Here is a 14,731-nt window from a genome sequence, read left to right as displayed (position 1 = left end):
TTCTGAAGTCTGAAAAAACGCGTTTATTTCGGGCTGAAAAACACGTTTTGAAAAGTGTGCTGTTACTGCCCCATAACTTACATGGGGTTGACCAAACTTGCAGAAACATGTTTATTTCTGCTGAAAAACACGTTCTGACCCTTTCTGCACACTGGGGTTAAGAGCTGAGTGTGTGGGCTCTTCTGAGCCTTGCAGTTACATTGGGATTCTGAAGTCTGAAAAAACACGTTTATTTCGGGCTGAAAAACACGTTTTGAAAAGTGTGCTGTAACTGCCCCATAAGTTAAATTGGGGTGACCAAACTTGCAGAAACATGTTTATTTCTACTGAAAAACACATTTTGACAACTTCTGCACAATGGGGTTAAGAGCTGAGTGTGTGGGCTCTTCTGAGCCTTGCTGTTACATGGGGATTCAAGTGTCTGAAAAAACGCGTTTATTTCGGGCTGAAAAACACGTTTTGAAACGTGTGCTGTTACTGCCCAATAACTTACATGGGGTTGACCAAAATTGCAGAAACATGTTTATTTCTACTGAAAAACACGTTTTGACACTTTCTGCACACTGGGGTTCAGAGCTGAGTGTGTGGGCTCTTCTGAGCCTTGCTGTTACATGGGGATTCAGTTGTCTGAAAAAACGCGTTTATTTCGGGCTGAAAAACACGTTTTGAAAATTTTGCTGTTACTGCCCCATAACTTACATGGGGTTGACCAAACTTGCAGAACCATGTTTATTTCTGCTGAAAAACACGTTTTGACCCTTTCTGCACACTGGGGTTAAGAGCTGAGTGTGTGGGCTCTTCTGAGCCTTGCAGTTACAGTGGGATTCTGAAGTCTGAAAAAACGCGTTTATTTCGGGCTGAAAAACACGTTTTGAAAAGTGTGCTGTTACTGCCCCATAACTTACATGGGGTTGACCAAACTTGCAGAAACATGTTTATTTCTGCTGAAAAACACGTTCTGACCCTTTCTGCACACTGGGGTTAAGAGCTGAGTGTGTGGGCTCTTCTGAGACTTGCTGTTACATTGGGATTCAGTTGTCTGAAAAATCGCGTTTATTTCGGGCTGAAAAACACGTTTTGAAAAGTGTGCTGTAACTGCCCCATAACTTACATGGGGGTGACCAAACTTGCAGAAACATGTTTATTTATGCTGAAAAACACGTTTTGACACTTTCTGCACACTGGGGTTAAGAGCTGAGTGTGTGGTCTCTTCTGAGCCTTGCAGTTACAGTGGGATTCTGAAGTCAGAAAAAACGCGTTTATTTCGGGCTGAAAAACACGTTTTGAAAAGTGTGCTGTTACTTCCCCATAACTTACATGGGGTTGACCAAACTTGCAGAAACATGTTTATTTCTGCTGAAAAACACGTTTTGACACTTTCTGCACACTGGGGTTCAGAGCTGAGTGTGTGGGCTCTTCTGAGCCTTGCTGTTACATGGGGATTCAGTTGTCTGAAAAAACGCGTTTATTTCGGGCTGAAAAACACGTTTTGAAAAGTGTGCCGCTACTGCCCCATAACTTACATGGAGTTGACCAAACTTGCAGAAACATGTTTATTTCTGCTGAAAAACACGTTTTGACCCTTTCTGCACACTGGGGTTAAGAGCTGAGTGTGTGGGCTCTTCTGAGTTTTGCTGTTACATGGAGATTCAGTTGTCTGAAAAAACGCGTTTATTTCGGGCTGAAAAACACGTTTTGAAAAGTGTGCTGTTACTGCCCCATAACTTACATGGGGTTGACCAAACTTGCAGAAACATGTTTATTTCTGCTGAAAAACACGTTGTGACCCTTTCTGCACACTGGGGTTAACAGCTGAACGTGTGGGCTCTTCTGAGCCTTGCTGTTACATGGGGATTCAGTTGTCTGAAAAAACGCGTTTATTTCGGGCTGAAAAACACGTTTTGAAAATTTTGCTGTTACTGCCCCATAACTTACATGGGGTTGACCAAACTTGCAGAAACATGTTTATTTCTGCTGAAAAACACGTTCTGACACTTTCTGCACACTGGGGTTAAGAGCTGAGTGTGTGGGCTCTTCTGAGCCTTGCAGTTACATTGGGATTCTGAAGTCTGAAAAAACACGTTTATTTCGGGCTGAGAAACACGTTTTGAAAAGTGTGCTGTAACTGCCCCATAAGTTAAATTGGGGTGACCAAACTTGCAGAAACATGTTTATTTCTACTGAAAAACACATTTTGACAACTTCTGCACAATGGGGTTAAGAGCTGAGTGTGTGGGCTCTTCTGAGCCTTGCTGTTACATGGGGATTCAAGTGTCTGAAAAAACGCGTTTATTTCGGGCTGAAAAACACGTTTTGAAACGTGTGCTGTTACTGCCCCATAACTTACATGGGGTTGACCAAACTTGCAGAAACATGTTTATTTCTGCTGAAAAACACGTTTTGACACTTTCTGCACACTGGGGTTAAGAGCTGAGTGTGTGGGCTCTTCTGAGCCTTGCAGTTACATTGGGATTCTGAAGTCTGAAAAAACGCGTTTATTTCGGGCTGAAAAACACGTTTTGAATAGTGTGCTGTAACTGCCCCATAAGTTAAATGGGGGTGACCAAACTTGCAGAAACATGTTTATTTCTGCTGAAAAACACATTTTGACAACTTCTGCACACTGGGGTTAAGAGCTGAGTGTGTGGGCTCTTCTGAGCCTTCCTGTTACATGGGGATTCAAGTGTCTGAAAAAACGCGTTTATTTCGGGCTGAAAAACACGTTTTGAAACATGTGCTGTTACTGCCCCATAACTTACATGGGGTTGACCAAACTTGCAGAAACATGTTTATTTCTACTGAAAAACACGTTTTGACACTTTCTGCACACTGGGGTTCAGAGCTGAGTGTGTGGGCTCTTCTGAGCCTTGCTGTTACATGGGGATTCAGTTGTCTGAAAAAACGCGTTTATTTCGGGCTGAAAAACACGTTTTGAAAAGTGTGCCGCTACTGCCCCATAACTTACATGGAGTTGACCAAACTTGCAGAAACATGTTTATTTCTGCTGAAAAACACGTTTTGACCCTTTCTGCACACTGGGGTTAAGAGCTGAGTGTGTGGGCTCTTCTGAGTTTTGCTGTTACATGGAGATTCAGTTGTCTGAAAAAACGCGTTTATTTCGGGCTGAAAAACACGTTTTGAAAAGTGTGCTGTTACTGCCCCATAACTTACATGGGGTTGACCAAACTTGCAGAAACATGTTTATTTCTGCTGAAAAACACGTTGTGACCCTTTCTGCACACTGGGGTTAACAGCTGAACGTGTGGGCTCTTCTGAGCCTTGCTGTTACATGGGGATTCAGTTGTCTGAAAAAACGCGTTTATTTCGGGCTGAAAAACACGTTTTGAAAATTTTGCTGTTACTGCCCCATAACTTACATGGGGTTGACCAAACTTGCAGAAACATGTTTATTTCTGCTGAAAAACACGTTCTGACCCTTTCTGCACACTGGGGTTAAGAGCTGAGTGTGTGGGCTCTTCTGAGACTTGCTGTTACATTGGAATTCAGTTGTCTGAAAAATCGCGTTTATTTCGGGCTGAAAAACACGTTTTGAAAAGTGTGCCGTTACTGCCCCATAACTTACATGGGGTTGACCAAACTTGCAGAAACATGTTTATTTGTGTAGAAAAACACGTTTTGACACTTTCTGCACACTGGGGTTAAGAGCTGAGTGTGTGGGCTCTTCTGAGACTTGCTGTTACATGGGGATTCAGTTGTCTGAAAAATCGCGTTTATTTCGGGCTGAAAAACACGTTTTGAAACATGTGCTGTTACTGCCCCATAACTTACATGGGGTTGACCAAACTTGCAGAAACATGTTTATTTCTGCTGAAAAACACGTTTTGACCGTTTCTGCACACTGGGGTTAAGAGCTGAGTGTGTGGGCTGTTCTGTGACTTGCTGTTACAGTGGGATTCAGTTGTCTGAAAAAACGCGTTTATTTCGGGCTGAAAAACACGTTTTGAAAAGTGTGCCGCTACTGCCCCATAACTTACATGGAGTTGACCAAACTTGCAGAAACATGTTTATTTCTGCTGAAAAACACGTTTTGACCCTTTCTGCAAACTGGGGTTAAGAGCTGAGTGTGTGGGCTCTTCTGAGCCTTGCTGTTACATGGAGATTCAGTTGTCTGAAAAAACGCGTTTATTTCGGGCTGAAAAACACGTTTTGAAAAGTGTGCTGTTACTGCCCCATAACTTACATGGGGTTGACCAAACTTGCAGAAACATGTTTATTTCTGCTGAAAAACACGTTGTGACCCTTTCTGCACACTGGGGTTAACAGCTGAACGTGTGGGCTCTTCTGAGCCTTGCTGTTACATGGGGATTCAGTTGTCTGAAAAAACGCGTTTATTTCGGGCTGAAAAACACGTTTTGAAAATTGTGCTGTTACTGCCCCATAACTTACATGGGGGTGACCAAACTTGCAGAAACATGTTTATTTCTGCTGAAAAACACGTTTTGACACTTTCTGCACACTGGGGTTAAGAGCTGAGTGTGTGGGCTCTTCTGAGCCTTGCAGTTACATTGGGATTCTGAAGACTGAAAAAACGCGTTTATTTCGGGCTGAATAACACGTTTTGAAACGTGTGCTGTTACTGCCCCATAACTTACATGGGGTTGACCAAACTTGCAGAAACATGTTTATTTCTGCTGAAAAACACGTTGTGACCCTTTCTGCACACTGGGGTTAACAGCTGAACGTGTGGGCTCTTCTGAGCCTTGCTGTTACATAGGGATTCAAGTGTCTGAAAAAACGCGTTTATTTCGGGCTGAAAAACACGTTTTGAAACGTGTGCTGTTACTGCCCAATAACTTACATGGGGTTGACCAAAATTGCAGAAACATGTTTATTTCTACTGAAAAACACGTTTTGACACTTTCTGCACACTGGGGTTCAGAGCTGAGTGTGTGGGCTCTTCTGAGCCTTGCTGTTACATGGGGATTCAAGTGTCTGAAAAAACGCGTTTATTTCGGGCTGAAAAACACGTTTTGAAAATTTTGCTGTTACTGCCCCATAACTTACATGGGGTTGACCAAACTTGCAGAAACATGTTTATTTCTGCTGAAAAACACGTTTTGACACTTTCTGCACACTGGGGTTAAGAGCTGAGTGTGTGGGCTCTTCTGAGCCTTGCAGTTACATTGGGATTCTGAAGTCTGAAAAAACGCGTTTATTTCGGGCTGAAAAACACGTTTTGAATAGTGTGCTGTAACTGCCCCATAAGTTAAATGGGGGTGACCAAACTTGCAGAAACATGTTTATTTCTGCTGAAAAACACATTTTGACAACTTCTGCACACTGGGGTTAAGAGCTGAGTGTGTGAGCTCTTCTGAGCCTTCCTGTTACATGGGGATTCAAGTGTCTGAAAAAACGCGTTTATTTCGGGCTGAAAAACACGTTTTGAAACATGTGCTGTTACTGCCCCATAACTTACATGGGGTTGACCAAACTTGCAGAAACATGTTTATTTCTACTGAAAAACACGTTTTGACACTTTCTGCACACTGGGGTTCAGAGCTGAGTGTGTGGGCTCTTCTGAGCCTTGCTGTTACATGGGGATTCAGTTGTCTGAAAAAACGCGTTTATTTCGGGCTGAAAAACACGTTTTGAAAATTTTGCTGTTACTGCCCCATAACTTACATGGGGTTGACCAAACTTGCAGAACCATGTTTATTTCTGCTGAAAAACACGTTTTGACCCTTTCTGCACACTGGGGTTAAGAGCTGAGTGTGTGGGCTCTTCTGAGCCTTGCAGTTACAGTGGGATTCTGAAGTCTGAAAAAACGCGTTTATTTCGGGCTGAAAAACACGTTTTGAAAAGTGTGCTGTTACTGCCCCATAACTTACATGGGGTTGACCAAACTTGCAGAAACATGTTTATTTCTGCTGAAAAACACGTTCTGACCCTTTCTGCACACTGGGGTTAAGAGCTGAGTGTGTGGGCTCTTCTGAGACTTGCTGTTACATTGGGATTCAGTTGTCTGAAAAATCGCGTTTATTTCGGGCTGAAAAACACGTTTTGAAAAGTGTGCTGTAACTGCCCCATAACTTACATGGGGGTGACCAAACTTGCAGAAACATGTTTATTTATGCTGAAAAACACGTTTTGACACTTTCTGCACACTGGGGTTAAGAGCTGAGTGTGTGGTCTCTTCTGAGCCTTGCAGTTACAGTGGGATTCTGAAGTCAGAAAAAACGCGTTTATTTCGGGCTGAAAAACACGTTTTGAAAAGTGTGCTGTTACTTCCCCATAACTTACATGGGGTTGACCAAACTTGCAGAAACATGTTTATTTCTGCTGAAAAACACGTTTTGACACTTTCTGCACACTGGGGTTCAGAGCTGAGTGTGTGGGCTCTTCTGAGCCTTGCTGTTACATGGGGATTCAGTTGTCTGAAAAAACGCGTTTATTTCGGGCTGAAAAACACGTTTTGAAAAGTGTGCCGCTACTGCCCCATAACTTACATGGAGTTGACCAAACTTGCAGAAACATGTTTATTTCTGCTGAAAAACACGTTTTGACCCTTTCTGCACACTGGGGTTAAGAGCTGAGTGTGTGGGCTCTTCTGAGTTTTGCTGTTACATGGAGATTCAGTTGTCTGAAAAAACGCGTTTATTTCGGGCTGAAAAACACGTTTTGAAAAGTGTGCTGTTACTGCCCCATAACTTACATGGGGTTGACCAAACTTGCAGAAACATGTTTATTTCTGCTGAAAAACACGTTGTGACCCTTTCTGCACACTGGGGTTAACAGCTGAACGTGTGGGCTCTTCTGAGCCTTGCTGTTACATGGGGATTCAGTTGTCTGAAAAAACGCGTTTATTTCGGGCTGAAAAACACGTTTTGAAAATTTTGCTGTTACTGCCCCATAACTTACATGGGGTTGACCAAACTTGCAGAAACATGTTTATTTCTGCTGAAAAACACGTTCTGACACTTTCTGCACACTGGGGTTAAGAGCTGAGTGTGTGGGCTCTTCTGAGCCTTGCAGTTACATTGGGATTCTGAAGTCTGAAAAAACACGTTTATTTCGGGCTGAGAAACACGTTTTGAAAAGTGTGCTGTAACTGCCCCATAAGTTAAATTGGGGTGACCAAACTTGCAGAAACATGTTTATTTCTACTGAAAAACACATTTTGACAACTTCTGCACAATGGGGTTAAGAGCTGAGTGTGTGGGCTCTTCTGAGCCTTGCTGTTACATGGGGATTCAAGTGTCTGAAAAAACGCGTTTATTTCGGGCTGAAAAACACGTTTTGAAACGTGTGCTGTTACTGCCCCATAACTTACATGGGGTTGACCAAACTTGCAGAAACATGTTTATTTCTGCTGAAAAACACGTTTTGACACTTTCTGCACACTGGGGTTAAGAGCTGAGTGTGTGGGCTCTTCTGAGCCTTGCAGTTACATTGGGATTCTGAAGTCTGAAAAAACGCGTTTATTTCGGGCTGAAAAACACGTTTTGAATAGTGTGCTGTAACTGCCCCATAAGTTAAATGGGGGTGACCAAACTTGCAGAAACATGTTTATTTCTGCTGAAAAACACATTTTGACAACTTCTGCACACTGGGGTTAAGAGCTGAGTGTGTGGGCTCTTCTGAGCCTTCCTGTTACATGGGGATTCAAGTGTCTGAAAAAACGCGTTTATTTCGGGCTGAAAAACACGTTTTGAAACATGTGCTGTTACTGCCCCATAACTTACATGGGGTTGACCAAACTTGCAGAAACATGTTTATTTCTACTGAAAAACACGTTTTGACACTTTCTGCACACTGGGGTTCAGAGCTGAGTGTGTGGGCTCTTCTGAGCCTTGCTGTTACATGGGGATTCAGTTGTCTGAAAAAACGCGTTTATTTCGGGCTGAAAAACACGTTTTGAAAAGTGTGCCGCTACTGCCCCATAACTTACATGGAGTTGACCAAACTTGCAGAAACATGTTTATTTCTGCTGAAAAACACGTTTTGACCCTTTCTGCACACTGGGGTTAAGAGCTGAGTGTGTGGGCTCTTCTGAGTTTTGCTGTTACATGGAGATTCAGTTGTCTGAAAAAACGCGTTTATTTCGGGCTGAAAAACACGTTTTGAAAAGTGTGCTGTTACTGCCCCATAACTTACATGGGGTTGACCAAACTTGCAGAAACATGTTTATTTCTGCTGAAAAACACGTTGTGACCCTTTCTGCACACTGGGGTTAACAGCTGAACGTGTGGGCTCTTCTGAGCCTTGCTGTTACATGGGGATTCAGTTGTCTGAAAAAACGCGTTTATTTCGGGCTGAAAAACACGTTTTGAAAATTTTGCTGTTACTGCCCCATAACTTACATGGGGTTGACCAAACTTGCAGAAACATGTTTATTTCTGCTGAAAAACACGTTCTGACCCTTTCTGCACACTGGGGTTAAGAGCTGAGTGTGTGGGCTCTTCTGAGACTTGCTGTTACATTGGAATTCAGTTGTCTGAAAAATCGCGTTTATTTCGGGCTGAAAAACACGTTTTGAAAAGTGTGCCGTTACTGCCCCATAACTTACATGGGGTTGACCAAACTTGCAGAAACATGTTTATTTGTGTAGAAAAACACGTTTTGACACTTTCTGCACACTGGGGTTAAGAGCTGAGTGTGTGGGCTCTTCTGAGACTTGCTGTTACATGGGGATTCAGTTGTCTGAAAAATCGCGTTTATTTCGGGCTGAAAAACACGTTTTGAAACATGTGCTGTTACTGCCCCATAACTTACATGGGGTTGACCAAACTTGCAGAAACATGTTTATTTCTGCTGAAAAACACGTTTTGACCGTTTCTGCACACTGGGGTTAAGAGCTGAGTGTGTGGGCTGTTCTGTGACTTGCTGTTACAGTGGGATTCAGTTGTCTGAAAAAACGCGTTTATTTCGGGCTGAAAAACACGTTTTGAAAAGTGTGCCGCTACTGCCCCATAACTTACATGGAGTTGACCAAACTTGCAGAAACATGTTTATTTCTGCTGAAAAACACGTTTTGACCCTTTCTGCAAACTGGGGTTAAGAGCTGAGTGTGTGGGCTCTTCTGAGCCTTGCTGTTACATGGAGATTCAGTTGTCTGAAAAAACGCGTTTATTTCGGGCTGAAAAACACGTTTTGAAAAGTGTGCTGTTACTGCCCCATAACTTACATGGGGTTGACCAAACTTGCAGAAACATGTTTATTTCTGCTGAAAAACACGTTGTGACCCTTTCTGCACACTGGGGTTAACAGCTGAACGTGTGGGCTCTTCTGAGCCTTGCTGTTACATGGGGATTCAGTTGTCTGAAAAAACGCGTTTATTTCGGGCTGAAAAACACGTTTTGAAAATTGTGCTGTTACTGCCCCATAACTTACATGGGGGTGACCAAACTTGCAGAAACATGTTTATTTCTGCTGAAAAACACGTTTTGACACTTTCTGCACACTGGGGTTAAGAGCTGAGTGTGTGGGCTCTTCTGAGCCTTGCAGTTACATTGGGATTCTGAAGACTGAAAAAACGCGTTTATTTCGGGCTGAATAACACGTTTTGAAACGTGTGCTGTTACTGCCCCATAACTTACATGGGGTTGACCAAACTTGCAGAAACATGTTTATTTCTGCTGAAAAACACGTTGTGACCCTTTCTGCACACTGGGGTTAACAGCTGAACGTGTGGGCTCTTCTGAGCCTTGCTGTTACATAGGGATTCAAGTGTCTGAAAAAACGCGTTTATTTCGGGCTGAAAAACACGTTTTGAAACGTGTGCTGTTACTGCCCAATAACTTACATGGGGTTGACCAAAATTGCAGAAACATGTTTATTTCTACTGAAAAACACGTTTTGACACTTTCTGCACACTGGGGTTCAGAGCTGAGTGTGTGGGCTCTTCTGAGCCTTGCTGTTACATGGGGATTCAAGTGTCTGAAAAAACGCGTTTATTTCGGGCTGAAAAACACGTTTTGAAAATTTTGCTGTTACTGCCCCATAACTTACATGGGGTTGACCAAACTTGCAGAAACATGTTTATTTCTGCTGAAAAACACGTTTTGACACTTTCTGCACACTGGGGTTAAGAGCTGAGTGTGTGGGCTCTTCTGAGCCTTGCAGTTACATTGGGATTCTGAAGTCTGAAAAAACGCGTTTATTTCGGGCTGAAAAACACGTTTTGAATAGTGTGCTGTAACTGCCCCATAAGTTAAATGGGGGTGACCAAACTTGCAGAAACATGTTTATTTCTGCTGAAAAACACATTTTGACAACTTCTGCACACTGGGGTTAAGAGCTGAGTGTGTGAGCTCTTCTGAGCCTTCCTGTTACATGGGGATTCAAGTGTCTGAAAAAACGCGTTTATTTCGGGCTGAAAAACACGTTTTGAAACATGTGCTGTTACTGCCCCATAACTTACATGGGGTTGACCAAACTTGCAGAAACATGTTTATTTCTACTGAAAAACACGTTTTGACACTTTCTGCACACTGGGGTTCAGAGCTGAGTGTGTGGGCTCTTCTGAGCCTTGCTGTTACATGGGGATTCAGTTGTCTGAAAAAACGCGTTTATTTCGGGCTGAAAAACACGTTTTGAAAAGTGTGCCGCTACTGCCCCATAACTTACATGGAGTTGACCAAACTTGCAGAAACATGTTTATTTCTGCTGAAAAACACGTTTTGACCCTTTCTGCACACTGGGGTTAAGAGCTGAGTGTGTGGGCTCTTCTGAGTTTTGCTGTTACATGGAGATTCAGTTGTCTGAAAAAACGCGTTTATTTCGGGCTGAAAAACACGTTTTGAAAAGTGTGCTGTTACTGCCCCATAACTTACATGGGGTTGACCAAACTTGCAGAAACATGTTTATTTCTGCTGAAAAACACGTTGTGACCCTTTCTGCACACTGGGGTTAACAGCTGAACGTGTGGGCTCTTCTGAGCCTTGCTGTTACATGGGGATTCAGTTGTCTGAAAAAACGCGTTTATTTCGGGCTGAAAAACACGTTTTGAAAATTTTGCTGTTACTGCCCCATAACTTACATGGGGTTGACCAAACTTGCAGAAACATGTTTATTTCTGCTGAAAAACACGTTCTGACCCTTTCTGCACACTGGGGTTAAGAGCTGAGTGTGTGGGCTCTTCTGAGACTTGCTTTTACATTGGAATTCAGTTGTCTGAAAAATCGCGTTTATTTCGGGCTGAAAAACACGTTTTGAAAAGTGTGCCGTTACTGCCCCATAACTTACATGGGGTTGACCAAACTTGCAGAAACATGTTTATTTGTGTAGAAAAACACGTTTTGACACTTTCTGCACACTGGGGTTAAGAGCTGAGTGTGTGGGCTCTTCTGAGACTTGCTGTTACATGGGGATTCAGTTGTCTGAAAAATCGCGTTTATTTCGGGCTGAAAAACACGTTTTGAAACATGTGCTGTTACTGCCCCATAACTTACATGGGGTTGACCAAACTTGCAGAAACATGTTTATTTCTACTGAAAAACACGTTTTGACACTTTCTGCACACTGGGGTTCAGAGCTGAGTGTGTGGGCTCTTCTGAGCCTTGCTGTTACATGGGGATTCAGTTGTCTGAAAAAAACGCGTTTATTTCGGGCTGAAAAACTCGTTTTGAAAATTTTGCTGTTACTGCCCCATAACTTACATGGGGTTGACCAAACTTGCAGAACCATGTTTATTTCTGCTGAAAAACACGTTTTGACCCTTTCTGCACACTGGGGTTAAGAGCTGAGTGTGTGGGCTCTTCTGAGCCTTGCAGTTACAGTGGGATTCTGAAGTCTGAAAAAACGCGTTTATTTCGGGCTGAAAAACACGTTTTGAAAAGTGTGCTGTTACTGCCCCATAACTTACATGGGGTTGACCAAACTTGCAGAAACATGTTTATTTCTGCTGAAAAACACGTTCTGACCCTTTCTGCACACTGGGGTTAAGAGCTGAGTGTGTGGGCTCTTCTGAGACTTGCTGTTACATTGGGATTCAGTTGTCTGAAAAATCGCGTTTATTTCGGGCTGAAAAACACGTTTTGAAAAGTGTGCTGTAACTGCCCCATAACTTACATGGGGGTGACCAAACTTGCAGAAACATGTTTATTTATGCTGAAAAACACGTTTTGACACTTTCTGCACACTGGGGTTAAGAGCTGAGTGTGTGGTCTCTTCTGAGCCTTGCAGTTACAGTGGGATTCTGAAGTCAGAAAAAACGCGTTTATTTCGGGCTGAAAAACACGTTTTGAAAAGTGTGCTGTTACTTCCCCATAACTTACATGGGGTTGACCAAACTTGCAGAAACATGTTTATTTCTGCTGAAAAACACGTTTTGACCTTTTCTGCACACTGGGGTTAAGAGCTGAGTGTGTGGGCTCTTCTGAGACTTGCTGTTACATGGGGATTCAGTTGTCTGAAAAATCGCGTTTATTTCGGGCTGAAAAACACGTTTTGAAACATGTGCTGTTACTGCCCCATAACTTACATAGGGTTGACCAAACTTGCAGAAACATGTTTATTTCTACTGAAAAACACGTTTTGACACTTTCTGCACACTGGGGTTCAGAGCTGAGTGTGTGGGCTCTTCTGAGCCTTGCTGTTACATGGGGATTCAGTTGTCTGAAAAAACGCGTTTATTTCGGGCTGAAAAACACGTTTTGAAACGTGTGCTGTTACTGCCCCATAACTTACATGGGGTTGACCAAACTTGCAGAAACATGTTTATTTCTGCTGAAAAACACGTTTTGACCGTTTCTGCACACTGGGGTTAAGAGCTGAGTGTGTGGGCTGTTCTGTGACTTGCTGTTACAGTGGGATTCTGAAGTCTGAAAAAACGCGTTTATTTCGGGCTGAAAAACACGTTTTGAAAAGTGTGCTGTTACTGCCCCATAAGTTAAATGGGGGTGACCAAACTTGCAGAAACATGTTTATTTCTACTGAAAAACACATTTTGACAACTTCTGCACAATGGGGTTAAGAGCTGAGTGTGTGGGCTCTTCTGAGCCTTGCTGTTACATGGGGATTCAAGTGTCTGAAAAAACGCGTTTATTTCGGGCTGAAAAACACGTTTTGAAACGTGTGCTGTTACTGCCCCATAACTTACATGGGGTTGACCAAACTTGCAGAAACATGTTTATTTCTACTGAAAAACACGTTTTGACACTTTCTGCACACTGGGGTTCAGAGCTGAGTGTGTGGGCTCTTCTGAGCCTTGCTGTTACATGGGGATTCAGTTGTCTGAAAAAACGCGTTTATTTCGGGCTGAAAAACACGTTTTGAAAAGTGTGCCGCTACTGCCCCATAACTTACATGGAGTTGACCAAACTTGCAGAAACATGTTTATTTCTGCTGAAAAACACGTTTTGACCCTTTCTGCACACTGGGGTTAAGAGCTGAGTGTGTGGGCTCTTCTGAGTTTTGCTGTTACATGGAGATTCAGTTGTCTGAAAAAACGCGTTTATTTCGGGCTGAAAAACACGTTTTGAAAAGTGTGCTGTTACTGCCCCATAACTTACATGGGGTTGACCAAACTTGCAGAAACATGTTTATTTCTGCAGAAAAACACGTTCTGACCCTTTCTGCACACTGGGGTTAAGAGCTGAGTGTGTGGGCTCTTCTGAGACTTGCTGTTACATTGGAATTCAGTTGTCTGAAAAATCGCGTTTATTTCGGGCTGAAAAACACGTTTTGAAACATGTGCTGTTACTGCCCCATAACTTACATGGGGTTGACCAAACTTGCAGAAACATGTTTATTTCTACTGAAAAACACGTTTTGACACTTTCTGCACACTGGGGTTCAGAGCTGAGTGTGTGGGCTCTTCTGAGCCTTGCTGTTACATGGGGATTCAGTTGTCTGAAAAAACGCGTTTATTTCGGGCTGAAAAACACGTTTTGAAAAGTGTGCCGCTACTGCCCCATAACTTACATGGAGTTGATCAAACTTGCAGAAACATGTTTATTTCTGCTGAAAAACACGTTTTGACCCTTTCTGCACACTGGGGTTAACAGCTGAACGTGTGGGCTCTTCTGAGCCTTGCTGTTACATGGGGATTCAGTTGTCTGAAAAAACGCGTTTATTTCGGGCTGAAAAAGACGTTTTGAAAATTGTGCTGTTACTGCCCCATAACTTACATGGGGTTGACCAAACTTGCAGAAACATGTTTATTTCTGCTGAAAAACACGTTTTGAACGTTTCTGCACACTGGGGTTAAGAGCTGAGTGTGTGGGCTGTTCTGTGACTTGCTGTTACAGTGGGATTCTGAAGTCTGAAAAAACGCGTTTATTTCGGGCTGAAAAACACGTTTTGAAAAGTGTGCTGTTACTGCCCCATAAGTTAAATGGGGGTGACCAAACTTGCAGAAACATGTTTATTTCTGCTAAAAAACACGTTTTGACACTTTCTGCACACTGGGGTTAAGAGCTGAGTGTGTGGGCTCTTCTGAGCCTTGCAGTTACAGTGGGATTCTGAAGACTGAAAAAACGCGTTTATTTCGGGCTGAAAAACACGTTTTGAAACGTGTGCTGTTACTGCCCCATAACTTACATGGGGTTGACCAAACTTGCAGAAACATGTTTATTTCTGCTGAAAAACACGTTGTGACCCTTTCTGCACACTGGGGTTAACAGCTGAACGTGTGGGCTCTTCTGAGCCTTGCTGTTACATGGGGATTCAAGTGTCTGAAAAAACGCGTTTATTTCGGGCTGAAAAACACGTTTTGAAACGTGTGCTGTTACTGCCCAATAACTTACATGGGGTTGACCAAAATTGCAGA

The sequence above is a fragment of the Lepisosteus platostomus genome, chromosome 23 (assembly GCF_059453375.1).
Source record: "Lepisosteus platostomus isolate fLepPlt1 chromosome 23, fLepPlt1.hap1, whole genome shotgun sequence".
NCBI classification, from domain to species: Eukaryota; Metazoa; Chordata; class Actinopteri; order Semionotiformes; family Lepisosteidae; genus Lepisosteus; species Lepisosteus platostomus.
This window is presented reverse-complemented; position numbering follows the sequence as displayed.